This window comes from Hemicordylus capensis, chromosome 6 (assembly GCF_027244095.1).
Source record: "Hemicordylus capensis ecotype Gifberg chromosome 6, rHemCap1.1.pri, whole genome shotgun sequence".
Taxonomy (NCBI): Eukaryota; Metazoa; Chordata; class Lepidosauria; order Squamata; family Cordylidae; genus Hemicordylus; species Hemicordylus capensis.
Genome location: NC_069662.1, coordinates 67,220,491 through 67,244,371, shown reverse-complemented (window position 1 = coordinate 67,244,371; position 23,881 = coordinate 67,220,491). Strand labels below are relative to the sequence as shown.

Below are 23,881 nucleotides of genomic sequence, written 5' to 3'. Positions count from 1 at the left end.
CTGTGAAGATTTGGAGACCTTCTAGCTGGCTATCAATCAATCAACTTATTAGTCCATCAACCACTTATCACTCATAATGGGTAAATGTAATAAGGGACCAGTTTTGAAGTTCCTCCCATTGGCTTTTGAGCCCTATATGACTTTTCCCTGGATAGTTAAGCCTTCTCTTTAGGGGTGTGCACAGAAAGGTTTGGCGGTTCGGTTTGAATTCGAGCTGAACTGCTGGTCCATTAACCAGTTCATTAGAACTGGCCAGCAGTTCAGTTCATGTGGTCAAACTGATTCAACCCAGTTTACGTGTCTATGCTAGTAAAGCAAAAGGGGGTTCCTAATTCTAAATGGGTTGAAAGTGCAGGCGGGGGGCAGATAGGACACCTTACCAATAACCAGAAAGCGATTCTGGTTATTGGTAAGTTATAAACGTTATTAATATTATTTCAAAGTTATTTGAAAGCGAAGACAAACATAGACCTCTTGAATAAGTGCACGCACACATCAAAACTTCCACAACCTCATAAGGTTAGGAGATCCAGCTGGTGTACCAAAGGAGCAGCATTTGCTCAAAAAATTGCAGTTGATGGTGGCAGTGAAGTTGGGCATTGGGGAATTTAGAAATGAAACACTAAAAAGAACATATTAAAAGGTAACTGGGATATGATACCTAAGTAAAGGTGGGGGGGTATAACCATCCAGGGGCCCAGCAAGAGGGAACCACACAAGTTCACTTCCAAGGCTAGAATTATGTTTGATTAAATGATCTTCATGTGTATGGGCACAATTCAACAAATAGCTGGTGGTACTCATGTTCCACTGATTTCAATGCATCTTAAGGCCATGGAATTGCTCTGAATTGTGGACAAAAATCTGCAGCCTCCTCTGGCTCCCAAAAACCTCTCCTTCGACCAGGTCTCATGATCAGTGAAACCTGATTCAGCAGGGTGCACAGGGAGAGCGGGCTAAACCTGCTCTCCCCACACACAAGTGGGGAGGGAGCCCTGAGCAGCCGGATTGGCCGCCCACACAATTGGATTGTGTGGATTGGCCAGATTGGCCGCCCACTCAGTATGCGCAGGCCATACTGGGGAGACCCTGCGAGCTGGGAGGCAGCTTTTTGCCTCCCCTACGGGGGTCTACTCGTGAGTAGCCATGGCTACTCACGATCAGATAGCCCGGGTTTGCGGAGCGCTCGCTCCGCAAACCTGGGCTAAGGGGAGGGGTACTTGAGCGAGTTACCCGCTCTAAAACCACCAGGCTCGCAGCCGAGCCTGGTGGTTCTCACGATCAGCAAAAATTGGGCTAGCGGAGGCTAGCCCAATTTTTGCTGATCATGAGAATAGCCCCCTTGAGAGTTGTAGGACTCTCAAGGACCTTTTTTTTTTTTTTGCACAGATGGCGGCAGAATGAATCCACAAATGCAACAAAAAATGCTATTCTACAAGTGTAACATTGTTTTGTCAACATTAATAACTGATATTGGATGGATGAATGGATAGATAGATAGATAGATATAAAATCTCCCTCACACAAACACACACAGAAGTTACATTGGTCAGTTACCAAAATAAAAAAAACCCACCAAAACAACTATGCCACATTTTCCTACACAGATATAGCTCTAATTCATGCTAAGCAAAACATTTCAATTTTTTTGGGGGGGTAAACTCTGCAACTCTTGTTAAACTCATGTTAAAGGAACCAAAAGCAGAGAAAACAAAAAGGAGCAAAGTTGGCTTATAACGAGCTACTTGGAGTAATTTATGCTCCTTTCAGAAATTACAACAGAAATTCCTTTTTGGCTCTGAATAAAATTAACACATTAGCCTAAGCTTTGTTCTGTTGTACTTTTTACTGTCTTTACCTTTTGACTGACCCAGGACCATTTAAGGAAGGAAACAAGGAGGGGGCATTTGCCTCAAACACATGGTAGCCACATGTATTTAAGTACCATGAAGTCTTCAAACATTTCTCCCCCACTAATTCACCTCCCCCCACGCCTGCTCAAAAAGCCAAATGGCAAATAAATCAATGGAAAGGTAACACAACTTGTTGCCATGCCAACAAAACTTCAGGGAACCCATTTTGCTTTCAGTACGCTTCACTAGGTCCTAAGCCTGTGTCCAAAAACCTACCCTCTGTCCAAAGCAGTCTCTCCTTGCCCTGCTTTTATTTAAAGTCCCATGTGCAAATGGTACCAAGTGCATTGGCTGAACATAAATCTGCCAGCAAATTTCACTTGCAACAGGTTTTAGTTGCCAACAATGTTTTGGGTTTTTTAAAGTCTTTTTTAAAAGGTCTATTACAAAGCGCACGCGCGCACACACACACACACACCCCTTGGGGGGAGGCTATTCTGTTTATTTAGCAAGTAAAATAGTATGATTCCATTTTTCTCTCCTAGCAACTATTTCTCTCTTCATCAACTGTTTTGAAGACATTAAAATGTTATATCTTTCAAACAATAATAAATGTGAACAGTGTGTGTGGTGGGGAGCAATTGCAGGACAATGTCCCAGTTTGTAATACAAATCCTTGCCAAGTGGCTGTTCTCCATTTATTAAACTGAGCTAAATTCAAACTGTTCCAGGTTCCAACACCTTTTTAAAATCAGAAGACCATTGATATTGTTCTATTTTCATCTAAAAATATTTATTCTGAAACTGTCTTCTTTCAGAGACTTGTTCCACATTTATTCATCTGCTAAAGCAGAGGTCCCCAACCTGTGGTACTCCAGTCGCTGCTGAACTACAACTCCCATCATCCCCAGCTATAATTTATTGTGGCTGGGGATGATGGGAGTTGTTGTCCAACAACATCTGGAGTAATCCAAGTTGTGAACACCTGTGCTAAAGAATCTCCTGAGCACTTGCTATGGAACCGCTGTGCAGCCCTATTCACATGTGCTGTTTAACACAATTACAGTGTGTGCACGTATAGGTCTGTATGCTCACAAAGTTATTCACACATAACTATAACTAGGGGTGTGTCCGAACCGGTCCGGAGGCCATTTTAAAGAATGGCCGAACTGCCGGACCGGTTCGGGACCAGGCTGGTTCGGGTCCGGGTGGGGGGTATTTCTTTAATGGCGGGAGGGCTTGCTTACCCCTCCCGCCTCTTTGCCCCCGCCAGAGGCCGTATGTAACAGAGTAACGGGGGCGCTGGAAACCAGCCGCCCCCGCCCCCCCACCCCGAGCGGATTAGAGGAACTACCACTGCCCCCGCTGTCACCTGCCCGCCAGCCCTCCCTCCCAGCTGCCCGCCCGCCCGAGTCCTCACCCGATGGCTGCTTTAACCAAAGAGAGGAGCTCACGAACAGAGCTCCTCTCGCTTTGAAATCCTGCAGGCGAGTGAAGGAGGCAGGCTTTGCGCGTGCGCATGCGCGCACCACAAAGCACACCGATCACCGGAGGCCCGGTCTACCCGCCAGGAAAAGGCCGGATAGACCAGGCCTCCAGTGATCGGAGGCCCGGTCTACCCAGCCTTTTCCCGGCGGGTAGACCGGGCCTCCGGCGATCGGCGTGCTTTGTGGTGCGCGCATGCGCGCGCACAAAGCCTGCCTCCTTCACTCGCCTGCAGGATTTCAAAGTGAGAGGAGCTCTGTTCGTGAGCTCCTCTCTTTGGTTAAAGCAGCCATCGGGTGAGGACTCGAGCGGGCGGGCAGCTGGGAGGGAGGGCTGGCGGGCGGGCAACAGCGGCGGCAGTGGTAGTTCCTCTAATCCGCTCGGGGCGGGGGGGCAGGGGGGCTGGTTTCCAGCGCCCCCGTTACTCTGTTAAATACAGCCTCTGACGGGGGCAAAGAGGCGGGAGGAGTAAGCAAGCCCTCCCCGCCCTAAAAGGAAGGCCCCCCTTCGGTGCCGGTCCGGACTGCTCCGGACCGTGCACATCCCTAACTATAACCTGCATTTGAGGGTGTATGTACACAGGTTCACTTTTAAAATGGGCATGCATACAGTTATTCACACAAAAACACATGCATACAGACACTTGTACACGTGCACGCAGTAACCAATGTAACCACTTGTACACTCTCTCAGTAACCAATTTGTGCAGATTAGCAACACACAAAGATCAGCTTTAGCAAACCTGGGTACAGACCCCCACAAATACAGGGCAAGAATGGAAGTGAACGTGCATTGAACGTAACTGTACATGTTTCAGATTTGTACATGTATACACTGTATACAGAACAGCAAGTGTACTGAACCTAACTTGTGAACTAAAGCTAAGGCTTTAGTTGTAGAGGCTTCTGAAAATACAACTCAGTTCATACAGCCCACTGGCTACAGTTGTTTGGTCTCACTGTCATTCTATGTGAACTGATTGGCTGGTAAGCTGTCCTTCTAGGAAGCTTATCCACATTTAGCACTCTTCTCATTGGGGGACCCTTGACAAGAATTGTAAGGTTCTGCTAACACATCGTTTGAAAAATTGTGATCTGAATTATATGAACCTGCACAGCTGATTGTGACAAGTAATTCTCTAGCAGTTCCATTTTGTTTTAGCATGGTTAGGATTGGGGTTTTAGCAGGGTGCAGCTGTGATTATTGTCTTGCTGAATTGATTATATTTTAATCCCATATGAAACTGAGATGGGGTGGGGGGCAAGAGGTAAGGGAGGATCACTTTAGGTTTTCAAGTACAGCCCCCCCATCAAAAAATCTGACTTGTACTTAATACTTGTATTTGATTATTTTAGAAAAGTTTTCTGCATCCATAATTTGGTGGTTGTTTTTTAACACCTTGTTTAAATATAGTGTAGATAGTTTACTGAAGTTTTGGCATTCTTACATCCATTTAATGAATCACTTTTCTTGGAACAGAACTACTGGCTACACTAGACTGAACAACAAGATGTGCCTATGTGCTTTGCTTTGTTGTTGTTTTGTCTTGTGTGGTCACTCAGAAAAGACATTTGTAAGTTAATAAAGCCCAGATCCCTCTCAGCCCAATTTCTATCTTTTTATTCTCCAATGGATGCACAGATAATATCACAATTTCCATGGCAACAGACAGCATGAACACAAACACACATAGAAGAATGATCTCCATAATCTAGAATCACATGCACAGTGCCATTGAAAGTAAGTACAATTTATGTGAAACAGAAATATTTGCCATGGAGCTGCTATTGCTGCATGAAGACTAGAGTTGTTTGGCACAATACCCAGTTCTTCCTGAGTCATGTTGGTACGAAAACCCTTGGATAAATCAGCAGAGCATATTTTGTCCTGCCTATGTGACCCAAGGATAAAAGCCAAAGCTGTCACCCCTGACTAGATGCCCAGGTGGAGGGACCTCCTGGTTGAAGAGGTCAGGCAAGTCCAGTAGAGAAAGCTGGGGTGCAACCAGGAGGAGGGTACTAGAGCACCTAATGCTAGTGCACAGTACACCCCTAGCAGCAGTATCACTGCAGCTTCCCGGTCCAGAGGCATGGTGGCCCTAGCAGGGTCAAGTGAGCTGGTGGTTCCACCTCTGCATTCTACCCTGTGGTTCATGGAGGGGTTCCTTGGCACCTTCCCAGGGGCACTAGAGGAGCCCACCAAGCCCTGCAACACAGCTGAGCAGAGTGTGCTGCAGTACCTGCAGGAGCCGGTGGAAGGCTAGGAGACTGAGCCATCTAGTTTGGGGCAACACGTCGCCAAGTCTGGCCGGACGGTTCCTCTCATGCCTGCCAAGCAGCATCCAGAGCGAGAGGGTGTTCTCCATGGCTGGGGACATGGTGACACCTCATCCCTCACACTTAGAGGCTGACTTGGTGGAGTGGCTGGTCTTTCTGAAAGCCTTCCCTGCTAGGCTCTCCAGAGCTGGCCATGGAGGTGAGTGACTCATGAAGGGTGAGTGACACCACTGGCAGCTCACCCCACCCTGGCCAACCCCCAACCCAGATGTATCACAATCTGCCCATTAGTTCTGCTGACACAGACACATAAGCACACCCTGCTATGGCTGATGATGAGGTGATGGACTGGTGCCTTGACTCATATGTCATGTTGTCAGCCGCAGACCAACACCAATCTGAGGCCATGGTGTTATCCAGATGCAGGCAGGCAGGCAGGCAAGTATGTTTATGCTGGAGAAGAAGAGCAGAAATAAATTTTCTTCTCATGGTAATGGTCTAGAGGCTTTTTTCCTTGTCAGACCATTGGTCCATCAGGCTATGACTCCTGTTCTGTGCTCCTGTCTCTCTGTGGAAGACAGGAAGGAAGGAAGGAAGGAAGGAAGGTAGGTTTGATTTTGTAGTTTTATCAGCACTGAGTATAATAGGCTTGCTGTGCTTAGTGTGTTATTGCTTGCTGTGAACTATCTGGTTTGGCTGGATATCAGATTGACAAAGGCAGAACTTGTGTACCTGTCTTGAGCTGTGGTTTGGTCTGTTTGCTAGGTGGTGTTGTGGTGAGAAATGGACAGTGTCCCTTCAGTTTGTTGATGACTCATTGAGCATGATTGTCCAACCAGGTGTGAATCCTGCATTTGAGCACTTTGCTAATCAAAATATCATTGGGAACGCGGACAAATCCTTTGCTGAAATCCAAATGAATTACTTCCACAACAGTGGAGTTACCAAGTGTGCAGGCCTGCAAGAAGACAAATTTGCACTGTCCACCCAAAGAAGGGATTTGCACTGTCCACCCAACTTGCTTACAAGTGCAACAAGCAAACTCCACCCCCACCTCAGCCCCAAGGCTTTGGACTGAATAACCTACCTTTGTCAGGACAAGAAGCCCTCTCTGGCTATTTTCCACAAGAGCTGAACCTTCCAACCCTCACAGTCAAAGATGTTTCCCACTCCTAACCATGCAGAACATGAGTGAGCTCTACAGAAGCAGAAGCAGTGACCAGTACCACTACTTAAGGTAGGCACCTTGCCAGAGCTGAGCTGAGAGAAAGCTGAGCTGTGAAGGACAGTGATAACAACATGCTCTGCAAGTAGCCCTGCTCACCAAGCAACACCAAGCCAGTGTGGTGTAGTGGTTAGAGTGTTGGACTAGGACCGGGGAGATCTGAATTCAAATCCCTATTCAGCCATGAAACTCACTGGGTGACTCTGGGCCAGTCATTTATCTCTGGTTGTGAGGGTAACTATAACCATGTATACCGCTCTGTGCAAATAAATAAACACACACACACACACACACACACACACACACACCCGGTGCATGGAGGAATCCACTTCCCAGTGATCTGGGAGGTGAAGAGGACTTTGCTTTTAGTACAGTCCTTGTACTATTAATTGTACTCTGCCTTTAAATTCTGCCCATCTGTGGTGTTGTAGCATGTGCCTGGGAGAGCAGGGAACGGGGAGTAGTCTAGGGGCAACTATTTTTCAGATAGGGGGCAGAGGGAAATATGGTGGTGGGAGTTGGGCAGGCCATTAAAAGGGAACACAGTCTAGGCAACTGAGGCCTATTTCTTTTTCCAGCTCTTCTCCCAATACTATAGCAACAGTGTTCTGGGAACACTCCCTCAAAGATTAGGTTTCTGCTGTTCAATGCCAGGTTAATAAATGCAAAAACATCTCTCATCCATTATTTAATTGTGGATGAGAATGCTGACCTGGAATGTGTGACTGAGACATGGTTGGGAGAGCTTGGTGGTGTGGGCGTCTTCCAGCTCCGCCCTCCAGGATACTGATCCTACAGCAACCCCACCTTGAGGGCTGGGGAGGAGTTGCGGTCATCTATTGCGCGTTCATTCCCGTGTCCAGATGCCTAGTTAGGCAATATCAGAATTTCAAGTGTTTGTCCTTGAGGGTGAGCCTACAATATAGGATAGGGATTCTGTTGGTGTACCAACCACCCCTCTGCACCTCAGTCTCCCTTCCTGAGCTGGCGGGGTGGTCTCGGAGGTGGCGTAGGGTTCCCCTAGGCTTATTGTCTTGTGGGATTTCAATGTCCACACCAAGGCCCCTCTAGTAGGAACGGCTCAGGACTTCAGGGCTTCCATGGGCCTATCTCAACTAATATCAGGTCCTACTCACAAGGCGAGACATACACTGGACCTGGTGTTTGCCAACCAGGAACTGAATGATCTGCAGGCAAGGGAGTTTGACATAAATCTTTTGTCATAGACAGATCATCATCTGGATAGGTTTAGTTTGACTACTTCAACTAACCTCTGCAGGGGTGGAGAACCAATTAGAATGGTTCACCTCCAAAGACTTATGGAGCTGTTCAGTTTCCAGAAAGCCCTTGGGGAATTTCCAGTGTCTCTGTTGATCCTGGTGACTGATGACTCTGTTGATCCTGGTCAATCTCTGGAACGTGGAGACAGCCTGGGCTATTGACACAGTCACTCCTAAATGCCCTCTCTGGCTTGGTGGAGCCCGTTCTGCTCCTTGGAGCTTAGAGCAATGAAACAACTTGGACGACAACTAGAGCAATGTTCGAGGAAGATTCGTAACAAATCTGACCAATCACGGGCTAGAGCCCATTTTAGGGACTACTCTGTGGCGGTAAGGGTGGCGAAGAAATATTTTCTTCTTCTCCTCCATTGCGTCTGCCCAGTGTAGGCCAGTGGAGCTGTTTCATGTGGCAAAATCATTGCTTCACACAGGCCCCCAGGTGATGGGAGAAGAACCATCAGCAGCCCACTGTGACCAGTTTGCATTTCACTTTGCAGATAAAATTTCTCACATCCATGCCGATCTGGACTCCTGTATTTTGGCAGTTCCAGGAGATGTGCCTTGGCAACCATCTGGTCCGATTGTGATAGATTATTTTCAGTTAGTGCAGCCTGAGAAAGTAGACAAGATCCTAGACAGTGTGTGAGCAACATCATGTGCTCTGGACCCTTGTCTTTCATGGCTAGTAAAATCTGCCAGGGAAGCAACAGGTAGGAGCCAATTATCAATGTTTTGCTAAGGGAGGGCAAAATGCCATCAAGCCTCAAGCAAGCAGTGGTAAGATCACTACTAAGATTCCACCAACTTTGATAACTATTGGCCTATTTCTAATCTTCCCTTTTAAAGCAAGATGATAGAGCTGCAAAAGGTCTTGGATGATACAGATTATCTAGACCCTCTTCAATCTGGCTTTTGCCCTGGGTTTGGGACTGAAACTGACTTGGTTGCCCTGGTGGATGTCTTACGCTGGGAACTAGACAGCGGGGAGTGCATCCCTGTTAGCTCTGCTGAACCTTTCAGCAGCATTCAATACCATCGACCATGGCATACTTCTGGACCACCTCTCAAATATAGGGATTGGGGGTGGTTTTAGACCTTTTGGGGAGAAAGTTCCAAAAGGTGGTGCCAGGGGATTTCTGGTTGACTCCTTGGCCTCTGGCCTATGGGGGTCCCACAAGGTTCAGTATTGTCCCCCATGCTGTTTAACATCTATATGAAACTGCTGGGAGAGGTCAAGGTTTGGGCTGAAGTGTCATCGATATGGAGATGACACTCAGCTCTACCTTTCCCTGACATCAGATCCTAGGGAAGCAGTGGATGTCCTGAACCAGATGGGCTGGATGTGGGCTAGTAAACTGAGGTTGAATCCTGACATGATAGAGGTGCTGTTGGTCAGTAGGGAAGTCAATAGAGATAGGGTGATTCAACCAGCTCTGGGTGGGATTGCACTCCCCTTGAAAGAGCAAATGCGCAGCTTGGGGGTGTCACTGGACCTGGTTCTGCTTTTGGATAATCAGGTGGAGGTGGTGGCCAGGGGTGCCTTTGCGTCAGCTGAGGTCTTTTCTCAAGAAGGCAGATCTGGCCATGGTTACCCATGCCTTAGTCCCATCACAGCTGGATTATTGCAATGCACTCTACGTGAGGCTGCCCTTGAAGAATATTCTGAAACTTCATTTGGTGCAGAATGCAGTTGCCAGGGTTCTCTCTGGAACTGCTTGCTCAGAGCATATTACACCTATTCTGAAAGAGCTGTACTGGTTGCCAATTTGTTTCCAGATTGAATTCAAAGTGCTAGTTATTATTACCTTTAAAGCCCTTAATGGCTTGAGCCCTGGATACCTGAAGGACCACCTGCTTCCAAGGGTTTCTGCCCACCCAACAAGTTCGTCAGGGGGCCTTTGCTATGTGTGCCAATGTTGAGAGAGGCTAGATTGTTGTGCACACGGAACAGGGACTTCTCTGTTGTTGCCCCCAGGCAGTCCCAATAAACGTTCGCTCTGTGACAGCTGTGGTTGCTTTTAAAACAGCCCTGAGCCATTTTTGGAGGGGTGGTATATAATATAATATAATATAATATAATATAATATAATATAATATAATATAATATAATATAATATAATATAATATATTGCTTTTTAATTTACTCAGCCTTTTACTTCCTAGAGGCTCTAGGTTTCTCAGCTTTCTTGCATTTGTTTCTTTTTAATTGTTTCTTAGTGTTTTGAAATACATTTTATTGTATTTTAACTTTTGTAAACTGCCTTGAGAAGATTATGAAAGGCGGTATAAAAACTGAACAATTAAAAAACAATAAAGGGATTCCAGAGCAGCCTCACAACTGTGTCCTAGAGGGTGCGGGTGACACTTGGGTTTGCACACCACCTCAAATGACATATAGAATATCTGGTATGAACTTATGCATTCATATGTAAGTAGGCCTTCTCAGATGATCCAGCCACCAAAATTTCCCCATGGCACATAGAATGCACACACTGTGAACTGAGCCATGTTGATCTGGCTGTAGTGACATGAACTGCTCAGTGACATGAACTGCTCAGAAAGTCATAATGCTGGCATGCATTAGCAATGTTTTTCAGCATACATTAAAAACCTGTTTACTAAGTGGCTCCATTTAGGTTATTTTAAAAATATACAGTTCTGAAACCTAGAAAGAGTCATAGGATTTTTAAAATCCTAAGCTGTCCTCTAAAATGAGGACTTGCAAAAAAAAAAAAAAAAACAGAACAAAACTCTAGTACTGCACAGGACATTTTGAAAACTTGCTAAACCTTTGTCAGAAACTAACAAAAAATAAATGAGCCTGAATATTATTTCATCCAGTGCATATACATCACTTCCCTTCAGTTTAAAAGGTCATTTGCTTTAGCTTATACTACAGCTAAGCAAAAATGATAATCATGTTCTTTGTTCCCTTTAGGAGAACCAGTTCCTTCACTTGTTTGCCAGTTCATTATTCTGAAGAGAAACAAGTTTTCTTATTTGAAAAGCCAAGCAGACTAACTATTGGGATTTGCTTGGCTCCTCTACTATTATATCATAAAAGAAAAAGAAGAGGTTTTGAAATTCTCCTCAGGTTTCTTCCTGTTTTAACAGGAGAATGTACAACTATTGAGACTGTGTGCACCAAGAAAGGCCCTTAGTAACCATAGAAACAAATGTTCAGGGCATGCACTTCTAGTTCCAAGCCTGCATTTAATTTAAAAAATAGCTTAAGTAAAATACAAGTCAAAATTTGTGAAGGAAAGATATTTATGTACAGTAATATGTGACTATTTTCATAAAAATCTATCTTATGGTGATCAGAAAGACAATGAGAAATCACTTGTCTTTTCCAGATTTTTTTAAATTTCCTGTGCCTTTTTCTTAGAAAATTAAAAATAAAATAGTAAAGAAATAAAATTTGAAGGCTGTTCATCATTACCAACCAAGAAAAGTCTAAACTCATTACAATCAAGCCAACATTTCATAGCCGGAAAAAAATGTACTAAACAAAACCCACATTCTTAAACCAACGATCATACACACACACACACCCCATCATCACTGTTATAGATATTTCAACATTTGATCATTATAAGCCCTGAACATATGAATTGCTCATAAAATTTATAGTATCCATCCAATCCCCCTGAAATATTGCATACATCAACTAATCAATGTATTAGACACCACCCTCTCCAAATTTGGCACAAATCCAATGAAAAATGGCTGAGATAGTTTAAATTTTTAACCCCTAAAAAGAGGGGGCTGGATGTTGGTGAACCATTTTTCCCACACCACAGAAAATATCTTCTTTAATGTCTGTTTAAAATGTATCATTTTAATGTCTATTTAATTTTATGCGGAACTTTTTATTTATTTATTTATTTTTATTGTTAAATTTATACCCTACCTTTCATTAAGAAAATCTCAAGGCAGCTCACAATAAAATTTAAAAACATGATTATAAAAAAGACACATTAAAAAATTGAGCTAAAAAGTATAAAAACAGATCTGATTAAAAAATAATAAATTAAAAACACAAGCATAAAAACAGTACAAAATACAAGCAGCAGCAGTGGAGACAATAATATAAAAGCCTGGGTAAAAAGCCATGATTTGACAATCAATCAATCATTTTATTTGCAGCCGTAAGACAAACAAAATTAAAACTTTAGACAATTACCATAGATAAATATACAGCATAAAATAACTAAAAGATGCACAATCAGCCTCATAAAAACCTCATGACAAGAAGTCAGTTTCATAGCCCCATATAAAAATTTAGCAACCAGTTTAGTAATACCAAATTAACATCAGCAAGACATAAATTAAGATAAAATGAGTCAGGCCTGCCTGAAAACTGAACAAATAGTGAGGTCAATAATTCTTTCCTTGAGTCATGAAACAGAGGGCAGTACAAAAGCACATGAGCAACTGTTTCTAAACAGCCCTCTTCACAAGAACATAGCCCCGAAACAGGGGAATCCTTGCAAAACCTTCTAAGGAGCAAGGCAGCGGGTAAAACATTCAGCCTGGCTGACCTCAGTTTAACCAGATGGAGCGTGGAAAGATATTTAGCAGGATGATTTCAAGCAGGGAGGGAAATAACAAGATATATGGGAGAGCAGCATTTATTCACTAAGGAGACACAGCATTGATATTCAATGTCTCTAAGACGTTGGATCTTAATAGCCTTAGCGCTGGTAAAGCACAGAGACAATAAACTGGAGGGAGAAAGCCCCAAACTCAGCACTTTTTTGGTAACAACGGGTAACCAAGGGTTAGGGAAGTTGTCCCTCCACATAACGTTGAATATACAATGAACCCTGAGACCCAAGGCGAAAATTGAGCCAGCAGGTTAGTGTAAGCTCCGAAGCCCAACAGGCAATGGAATAGGAACCCAACTCCAGACACAAAGCACCATAGGAAACACATCTCGGCACTCTGAAAATAGCTCTGAGAAATCTGGACTGAATAGAATTCATCCCTGACTGTATCCCCTGAATCCATAATGGAGCCCCAAAGAGCATTTGAGCTACAATTTTGGCTTGAAACACCCTGAGAGCCATAGGTATGTATTGGCCACCCCTAGTGAAGAAAAAATGGAGAAAAGCATACAATGTGGAATGTGCAGTTATGGATTGCATGTAAACGCTGTGATTTCCGATTAAGGTTTGATTGGAAATAAATACCAAGATATTTAAACTTAAAAACCTGGTCCATCTTAATATGGTTGATACTCCAGCTGTAAACCTTCCTGGCGTTCGATAACACCAACACCTTAGATTTAGCAAAGTTAATGGAAAGTTGGTTATCATTACAATATTGGGGAAACGCTCTCAGAATTCTGAGGAGACCAATTCGGGTCTGGGACAAAAGGATCGAATAATCAGCATATAGAAGCACCGGAACCCGATGGTCTGCCAACTTGGGAAAGTGAGCGTCCACCTTATTCAACTCAGAGGCCAGGTAATTAATAAATAAATTAAAGAGGGCTGGGGCCAAAAGACAACCTTGCCTGACTCCTCTAGACATAACAATGGAATTTGTCAGGGCCCCTTTCAGGTCAAACCTGACTCAAATAGAGGAGTCAGCATAAAGTTATTTTATCAGAAATAAGTCTTCTATCAATAGATGCTGTTGTGAGTTTGGTACATAATAGCTCTCTAGGTATGGAATCGAAAGCAGCTTGGAGATCCATAAATGCAACAAAGAGTTTGCCCTTAAAGGAACTTGTATACTTAGTGGCCAAGTGATGCAGTAACATACAATGGTCCAGTGTGGAGTGGTTCACCCGAAAGCCAGCCTGTTCAGGGCCAAGAACATTGAAATCAATCCCTCCAACCTAAGCCCTCCAACTTAGCCAATAGATAACACGCATAAAGCTTGCCCGCTATCGACAGAAGACTAATTGGTCTGTAGTTGGAGGGATCTGAGTGAGAACCATGTTTATAAATGGGTATCACAATGGCCTCCTTCCAAGAGGGAGGAATAATGCCAGTATTATTAATTGAAGAGAACAGGCTGGCCAAAACAGGATCCCACCAGTTCAAGTTGGCAAACAGGGTCTCAGAGAGGATACGATCTGGACCTGGTGCCTTAGCTCTCTTTAGAGCTGAAGCTAAACTAACTATATCAGCAGAAGTCACGGGGGGGGGGGCACAGGGGTAGCCCCTACGGAACGATTCTACATCACCTTACATATTAAAATTACAGCTGATGTTTACCAGAGGTTTGATCCCTCTGTCCTTGTTACGTGTGAGGGACCACTTGGCAAAGTGGAATATCATCCCTAGACGGGTTTTCACAGAATTCATCAATCCTGGGGAGGTTAGGAACAGGTTAAGAAAAACTGACCACATGCAAGAGAAGCTATGGGTCCCATAGAAGTATAGGAGCCTGTCGTAAATCTGTTAGCTTGGCTAACCCAACAGGATTTACAACCCCTTCAGCTCTCCCCCTCTGCCCCTGGTGAGTTAAACAGAAAGTAGCAGCGAAGCTGCACAAAGGAAAAGACTCACAAAGAAAAATAGTAGTAAACGAATCAAGTCCCCCTGAACTAAACTAGGTACACCCCTCTACAATAACTGAGTAATAACTGAAAAGAAAACAACAGAGCAAGGAATGAATAGAACAAAGGACACCAGAGCAAGGAATTAACAGAACAAGAAACACAGAGCAGGAAAGAACAGGACAAGAGCAAACTGGAACTCGAAAGGTTAAGGAATTCATAGAAACATGGTCTGTGGTGAGCAAAAATTGCTAACAGCATCTGTGTAAGTCACAGACTGCTTAATATATGGCTCAAGAGAACTGGCAGCCAATCAGGCTTCCCTGAGTCAGCACTTCTACTTCCTCTCCTGTGATATCTTGTGCCTGCGTGTCTCCCACTGTCTTCTCAAGACAGGTGAAATCTCAGCCTCCTCCTGATCAGCCTTCCATGTCTGGCAGTTGTTCCCTCAGCTCCAGAGTCTGGTCTCCCTGCCAAATCCTGTTGCTGTGCCTCTGAGCCCTCACTACCAACCAAATCCTCCCATTCCTCTTCTGACTCTTCTGAGTCAGAGGTCTGAGCCATGACACCTCCATAGCTTCTCTTGCATGTGGTCAGTTGTGTAGAAGAAGGGTTTCAACAAATGCAGCCTCCCCCACCTCTTTGAAAAGATGCACCTGTCTGAAGGGATGATCAAAAACTCATTTTAGCTACCAACATCAAGAGTTAGGGATCATTCACACAATCAAAAACTGTTCTACCCAGGTTTGGGAGCTGTGTGTGCTCCCAAATTTCAGTTGTGTGGAAGCAAGGTAAGAGGGAAACTTGGGTAGAAGTGATTATGTGGAAGCAAGGTAGGAGGAAAAGCTACTCAGGTTTTCCTCCTACCTTGCTTCCACACAACTGAAATTTGGGAGCACACACAGCTCCCAAAACTGGGTAGAACACGGTTTTTGATTGTGTGAATGGACTCTTAGTTTTCACAAAGAGTATGCAGAAGTGGCAAACTTGCATCTGAGCTGTACCAGTTCAGACTGCAAATGAACCCTGGTAATATGAATGAATTATCTTAAACACACATACATACAAAATCCCTGTGTGTTGGAAACTTAAAACTTGGAACTTTTCTCCCTGATAACTAGTTTTCTATAGGAAGGGAATTTTGTGTTTGGAGGAGCATTCAATTTAAACCCCTATTTGCAGTAGTACTGTCCGAACACACGTTCACCATCACAGCCAGTGTTTGTGAAAACAAGGCCCAAATACTTTAAGAGTTGCTAGACTTCGTAGCTGGATTAATAAACATTATGTGTCAGGGGATTCCACTGTCCCTAGAGATCATTCAAAAGAACAACAACAAAAAACATCAAAGAGGAATTAAATAATTAGTTTCAATGGTGCCTCAAAACAAAACAAAACAAAAAAAGAACTGTGTGTATCTTATTTAAACTACTTTGAAGAAACTGCAGTTGCCTACTAGAATTCACTGCCTTTAGTGATTGCTAAGGATAATCCCAGCAAAACAAGTAAAAACTCATGTTTCAACAAAATCTCTGGCTCCACACCATGGCCTCAACGGTTCAATATCATGGCCAGCATAGCTTGCAATATATGTCATATACTGATTTAGTGATTCAAAGAACTTTGGTTTAAGATGAGAGGTAAGATGCTTTCAATTTTCACTCATGCTCTAAGAAGTGTGGAAATTGCAAGTTAAGATACGCATCTTAACTTCAGCGCCATAAAAGTGGTAAAGACTTTCTACAGTCCTCTATATTATGTTGACTTTAGAAATTAGGCTCCATGAACCAACACTTTTTCTTTGTCTTTCAGCTGGACATCAGGCATTTATTTGAAATGACCTGCTTTGAAAAGGACAAAAATCCCAATGGACACCTTTCCATTGCAACCAGCTGACTCATCTGCCATGGCTCTTGGCTAACAATATATTCACAAGCCTCTTCCTCTATTTCAGACTAATAAAAATGTTCAGACCTAATGTCTAAATAAATTGTTCCTCATCTCTAAAATATTATTTATCTAGGAGCATGCAGTATTTTGATAGTATTTTTATATTTTACTAACTCCCTCCATTGATGAATACCAAATATATTTGTATTATTGTTGTCCATTATTATGGACAACAATATTATTGTTATTGGTCCAAAAAATTATAAATATCTGCCATTTTCTAGAAATCTCTGGCCTTTGACTTACCTAAATATATGTAACACACAACTGTGGTTTTACATAAGAGGATGGCATGTCAAAACTTCTGACGCAATCTTCCAAAGAGAGTTGTTTTTATTATTTATTTATTTATAACATTTTTATACCACCTTATCCAAAAGGCTCTGGGTGGTGCACAAGGACAAAACAGTTTAACCAGCTTAAAACCATTAAACAATTCAAAACATTTAAAAACAAGTTAGATTTACAAGCACTAAAGACAACCTCTAGTCCCATGGGGATGATCAGATTTAATATCTGCAGACTAGAGAGAAGTCTTGAAAGACTTATCCACTCTTACCAAATGATCCTGATCTACTTCTGGCTGTTGCTGCTTTAAGGAGTGGTGTACATGTATGGAAATGATTGATCTCCTCCCTGGGATAGTCACCATATAGCCAGTAATCCACAGTCACCAAAAGTCATGATTTGTTTCTTCTTCTTTTTTAAGTCTTAGCAAAAAGCACTAATGCATTACTAATTAAAACCTATTTTTTAGCCTACTTTCCTTAAGGAAAGTAAGTTTATGAGATCACCTGGCATTCTGTGCATGTGTCCATGTATGTGTGTGTCTCTATCAACTTCGCCTGGACCAATATGAACCAAATTGGGCACAGTTGTAGAGACACATAGGGACACCTCAATAGCATAGTTTGTGATGATGCCATCTACGCCATTAAAGATGGCAGACATGTGACCATTTGAGGCATAACTCAACTAACGTTTGGACCACTTAATCAATTTGAACCAAGTTTGCTAAAGCTGTAGGGAGACATAGGGATAGCTCAAGGGTGTAGTCTGTAATTATATCATCCAACCTGATTCAAGATGGAGGATACATTAATGGTTGAGCCACAAGTGGGCCAACTTGTAGACTGCCTAACCGATTTTAACCAAATTGGGTACAGTTGTAGTGAGTAACACATACGGACACCTCAACAGCATAGTTTGTGATGCCATCAACTCCAATACAAGATGGTGGATGTTTAAGGCTGAAGTGGGCTAACTTGTGAAGATGGTAGCTATCAATTAAGATTATAGTTGATCGGGAGTAGTTCTTATCAGCACTTGTTCTTTCTTATACAGCACCTGTGGTCATTCAAGGTAACTTCTTCCAGTGTATTTACTAATCTATCCCCTGTTCTGTCACATACTTTTAATACTTCCATCTAACAAATCTTAACCCCATGCAATAATCCCATATAATATCAGAAGTTGCCTGTAGCATCTGTCACAGTGAGCCAGCTCAGACTCTACTTTCTTCTTAACTATGGAACAAATCACAGAAATGTGTGTTTATTCATCCCAGCTGTGCTTTGTGAATTTGGGGTAGAGCCTGATAGACATTAGTGGCCATAAAAGAGTCTGTCCCCTTTCTTATATCCCTTCACTCTAAGATTTTCTTCCCCAGCACACCCAAGGAAGCAGCTTAACCATGAAACTTCAGGGGCACACTCTGCTTGGCGATCTGAATATAATTTGAAACTACATTTTCAGATCCTGATTACATGAGAACTCTAAGTTGCATTAACTGCTGTTAAGGCAAGTGAGGCAATTTCACTCTTGAAAGAAGAGGAAAGAGAGTGATATGTGAGAGCGCTAATTCTTGTGGCCATTTCCAGTCTCATAACCACAGTGCAAAGAGTACAGAGTTATATCTACCCCAGCTGACAGAAAAGATGGTCCAAACAACGTGATTTTAACGGTCAGCTTGATTGAACACAAAAAGTTTGATCTATGGACACAATCCAGAGAAAGTTAGAGAAGTCTCAATGAAATTATGTTTCTTTTTAGATTGTGAGCCCTTTGGGGACAGGGATCCATCGTATTTGTTTGTTATTTCTCTGTGTAAACTGCCCTGGGCCATTTTTGGAAGGGTGGTATAGAAATCAAATAAATAAAATAAAAAATAAAACTATGAGGCTATTCTCATGTGCAGGCAAAACTGGGCTAACAAAGCCAAGCCCAGTCTTGCCCGTGCTTGAGAACTGCTGGGATTGTGCCCGATCCCAGTGGCACCTTGATGGCAAACCCGCCAAGCCAGCAACCATCTTAAATAGATTTAAGCGCTCTCTTAGCACTTAGGATTGTCGGTTGGGGCTGGGAGACTGTGGGGCTCCCATAATGCAGCATGCACTTGTGTGGTGCATTATGCAAGTTCTGGGGAACAAAGCATTCCAAAGCATCCCAACCCTCCACACTGCCAGCAGCTGCCAGTAATCGTGTGGACGGGTGATCAACTGTGGGGAGGTAAGTGCAAATAGCCTTCCTCCCTGCTCTCCCTTGAGCCCTTTCTCACCAATCATGAGAAAGGGCTCTATGATTTTTATTATTATTTAGAAAGCCAGTCAGAGATAAAATGGGATTAATTGTGCATTTAACTCCTATAACTTCAATGGGCAAGCGTGTGTTTTTTTGTCTGTGCCGATAAGATCAAAGATTAAAGCCACCATTTCATCTGACATCAGTGGTTTAAGGGCAACCCAGGCTTCACATCATTTATTTTCTATGTGAACTAATACAATCAAAGAAGAGCATGCTATCTATTATACTTGTCAGCTTCTAAATACACAAAAGTTATTAACAATTAGTCAAAGCAGAGAACAAGCGGTAACATACACCATGTCTGAGTAAAAGGCTATTTTTATCCCATGATTCAGTCAGCATTCTTAGAGTGGCTAGGATTACAGCTACCAGGCAGCCGGGTTACTGAATATAGGCCTTTGCAATTACATGTTGTAACATGTTCACCATATGTAATTATATACTGCAATCTTACTGTAAGGAAAATAAAACTTTATGTAAATGATTCATAGTTCAGGAAAAAAGTGTTACAAGATAAATGTTTCATTTCAAAATTCCCTTCCCTTTTAATATTGATTTGTTGTTCAAGTGATTAAACTAATTATTTAGCAGAGCTCTTCACGGCCCATTTCACACCAAGATGGTGTACAAAATGTTGTACAAAATAGTGTTCAAAAAGAGCTAGTCTCATCATGCCTCATGGAAAACCACTTTTGAAATTAAATGGACTTTTAGAATCAGTTTCTGATATGGAATGGAGGGCTACTCCATTAAAAAAATAAAAAGCAACCCATTACACAATTGGGTATATCCAAGCCATGCTTTCAGTAGTTCTTTGCATTCAAGCCTCCATTTTTCCTTCCTCTGCATGACTCCACCACTATCTCAGCAAGATCTTGCATAGTCAGCCTGAAACAGGTTTTCAAAGAAGTATCTATGGGTATGTTTCTGAAGCCCTGAGACAAACACCCACCCTACAGTCATAATAGAAACAAGTTGTTCTAGTAAGAACTAATCAACCTACTTTCCTTTCACTGTCTCTATCTATCTATCTGGACTAAATTTGGTGCAAATCGAGGCCCACAAGTTAGGGTCCCTGTGTGTCACTCACTACAGCTGTTCCAAATTTGGTTCAAATCGGTTATACAGTCCTCAAGTTAGTGCACTTGTGCCTCAAAAGTTTATGCATCCGCCATCTTAGGTGACATCATCACAAACTACACTATTGGGCCATCCCTGTGTCTATTCAGCTGTAGAAAATTTGGTTCAAATCTGTTAGACTGTCCACAAGTTAGTGAACTTGCACCTCTGTCCACAAGTTAGTGAACTTGCGACATTTACGTGTCCATAATCTTGAATTGGGGTGGATGACATCATCACAATCTTCGCTGTTGAGGTGTCCCTATGTATCTCTAGAGCTGTAGCTAATTTGATTCAAATCGGTTAAGCAGTTCACAAGCTAGCTCACTTGCATCTCAAAAATTTACGCATCTGCCATCTTGGATCAGGGTAGATGACATCATCACCAACTACACTGTTGAGGCGTCCCTGTGTGTCACTCACCGCAACTGTACCTAATTTGGTTTAAATTGGTTAGACAGTCCACAAATCAGCCTGCTTGAGCCTCAGATGTTCACACAGCCGCCATCTTGAATTGGAGTGGATGCCATCATCACACACCACACCATTTGGGCATCCCTATGTTTCCCTACACCTGTAGCAAATTCGGTTCAAATCAGTTAGGTGGTTCACAAGTTAGCCCACTTGTGCCTCAAAAGTTTACACGTCCACCATCTTGGATCGGGATGGATGACATCATCACAGTATGCCACTGAAGTGTCCCTATGTGTCCCTACAACTGTACCCGATTTAGTTCATATTGGTCCAGGCATTGCGAAGTTGATGGTGGGGGGACACACACACACACACAGAATGCCAGATGATCTCATAAGCCTACTGGAAAGTAGGCTAAAATATTGATGATCAAGTACTGTTAAATCTCCATATATCTGGGGAAATGACTCTCCCATTACCTTCCAACCCGACTGTTTGCCACACTCATTGTTCCAATCTAATCCACCAAGAGCAGGAAAAAAAACTATCTTCTTCCAGGAAACTGAGCCTAAGCAGTATCAGAGGTTTCCTTCTCTTCCGATAGGAGTCAGATTATCCAGGAGCCCAAACTAAACAAGGCACAGGAGTTCTGTGACTGGATATCTTGACATTTCTTGTATTTATTTAAAGCAGCCATAAAATAATATAAGAAAGCCATGCTGGGGGAAAGGACTTTAGACATAATTCAGCCCAGGTTGAAATCCTATACTATACTTGGGAATAAGCTTCATTTAGCTCAGTGGACTTACTTAAACATGCACAGAAGGGCACTGTTAAGTCCCATTGATTTAAGCAGGAGAGACATCAGCATGGGCTTACATCTATTGAAGTTGGCAGGACTTTCAATCTTAATTTCACTGGCTGATATGTTCTGAATCATCACAGGTTCTGAGCTACCTGCCCTGCTGCAGGCTCCTAAGGAGCTGCCAGAGGCAGGTCTGTCCCTAGGAGGGCATGGGGCTGGGGGTGAATCAGCATGTGCGGGAGGCCCTTAACATTTCAATCTAATATGCCTAATATTTAAAAATACAGTTGTATTATTAATTAATACAATTTAACACAGTTGCATTCCAAACTTGAATTCCAAAATCAAATTATCTTGCAATAAAATTCTCATTTTAAGGAAGACACTTCGATTCACAACATTTAACTCAAAGTTGGATGGTGGCCACTGAGTGTAGGTTATAGTCAAACAATCCATTATATATTTTGGATAATTTGTAGAAAATGCAGTCATACTTCCTAATAACCTACAGATACTAAATTTGGCATGAACAATCCTGCCACTGAAATTAGCTGAATGAACTATTTTACACCAGAATATGCTGGGGGGGGAGGTTTAAATAACATTTTGCTTGTATTTTTAAGAAGAAATCCTCAAGATAACTAGCAGATTTTAACTGTCATTGTTCTCAACAGATGTTCACCACTCAACATATCAGTAATTCCCAAACCATATCATGCCCCAAAGAAGCAGATCTTTCTCAGATTCACATTTACCGTATATAGTCATTATTCAATAAAATGAAAAACATTTGAAGTTGAATCCTACAAATTTCAGACTGTTCTTTTACTTCCCTTTTGCAAACACATTAATTAAAAATATATATATTACCTATATTTAAGTCTTCTATCTGTGAAATCTATGCAAAATGACTTTGCCCAAACAACAGGCCTCACTTACTAGTTGAATATATTGGACAGAAACCCAGATATGATAGTTGCTCCTATCTTTAAACTGACAGTAAAACACACTTTTACAAGTGCTTCTGCCATAAAAGCAGGAATACCATGAAGAAAAATGGGCATGATTTGGCAAAATTTGTACAGTAATGCACTGGAATTCTTTGTGTTTACCATTTGTTTGTTAAATAAAAATAAATAAACAAACAAGAATATCAAGCCACTGCTTCCTCCCCCTTCCCCCAGCTCTTCTTCAATCCATGCCTCTTGCCTCACCACTTCATCCTGGGACATCTAAGAACATTTTTTTTAATAGCAGATACAGTTTTTAATCAGTGTTTATGTGTCTGTGTGCTGAATGCTCTGAATGGTAGAAATACTGAACATATACATAGAAAGAAAAAATGCTCAAAAAAAGCATTTTGATACAACAGGAAACAACTGATACAACAGAAAACAATTCTCAGACACCAACTCAACAATTCCAAGCCATCAGCTCACCACAGGGCCCAGAAATATACTGTAAGTGTGGCACCTGAGTCAGGCAATAATATGATCCTCAGGAGGAGTGAGCAAGAAAGGCAGGGACTTTGATGAGTGCATACCCCAGCTCCCCCCCAAAAAATTATCATTTGGGGGCATGTGCCATGGTCCTTCCTCCCAATGGGAGCTTGCACAGGTTCTGTGCCTATCCACACACTCCATTAGCAATCAGAAATATATGAATAGATAGTTAGTTAACTGTGTAAGGATCAAACAAGGCAGATTAATGTCTTTAAACAGAATCTGTCCCAATCACATAGAAAGGGGTGAGTGGGGTTCCATTTTTAACAGTCACATGGGCAAGAAGTGCAGAACTCTCCACCTTCCTCCAGCTGGTCTCTCTGCAGTTTATTTCCTCCAGAAATTTTGTTCTTCAGTTGAGTTGGTGTGCTTGACTGGTGGCAGGGGGAATACTTGTGGGGAGAGAGGCTGCAGAGAGGAAATCTACAACTGCAAGGAGGGTTCTGTACTCCTCACCCATATGCCCCTCTTGCCCACAAAACTTTATTTATGTATTTAATACATTTATATATCCTGCTTTTGAAGTACATTGACCCACAAGGTGGCAAAGAATAAAATGGAGATCCCCACTCTCCCTGTGCAATTATACACAAATCACTCACTCCTTAATACACAAATCACTCACTCCTTAATAGATCCGCTGCTATTACATCTAATTTGGCCCTAAGAAAGGCTCCAGAGCCACTGAGAACAATGGAACTTACTTAAAAACAATCATATACAGGAGTGCATATGAAAACAAGGACATGTCTCCACAGAAGTTTTCCCACATTTCTGAACTGGCATTCAAATTTCATGGAGGGAAAAAGGTACAGTGTGCAGAGGTCCACAATTCCATTAGCCATGCTCACCATGGCAAGTATCCCTTTGGCTAG

At 42.6% G+C, this 23,881-nt stretch overlaps 1 protein-coding gene and 1 long non-coding RNA gene across 12 annotated transcripts in view; one reads left to right on the top strand and one right to left on the bottom strand.

Annotated features, from left to right (window-relative positions):
* The window catches only part of FHOD3 (formin homology 2 domain containing 3), a 663,149-nt gene that overhangs the window by 611,891 nt on the left and 27,377 nt on the right, over window positions 1-23,881 (bottom strand). The gene's annotated exons all lie outside the window — the stretch shown is intronic.
* LOC128329017 (uncharacterized) lies at window positions 6,057-16,581 on the top strand. The gene is made up of 3 exons (XR_008309504.1): window positions 6,057-6,219; window positions 6,454-6,851; window positions 16,446-16,581. It is a non-coding gene; the product is annotated as an uncharacterized LOC128329017 (long non-coding RNA).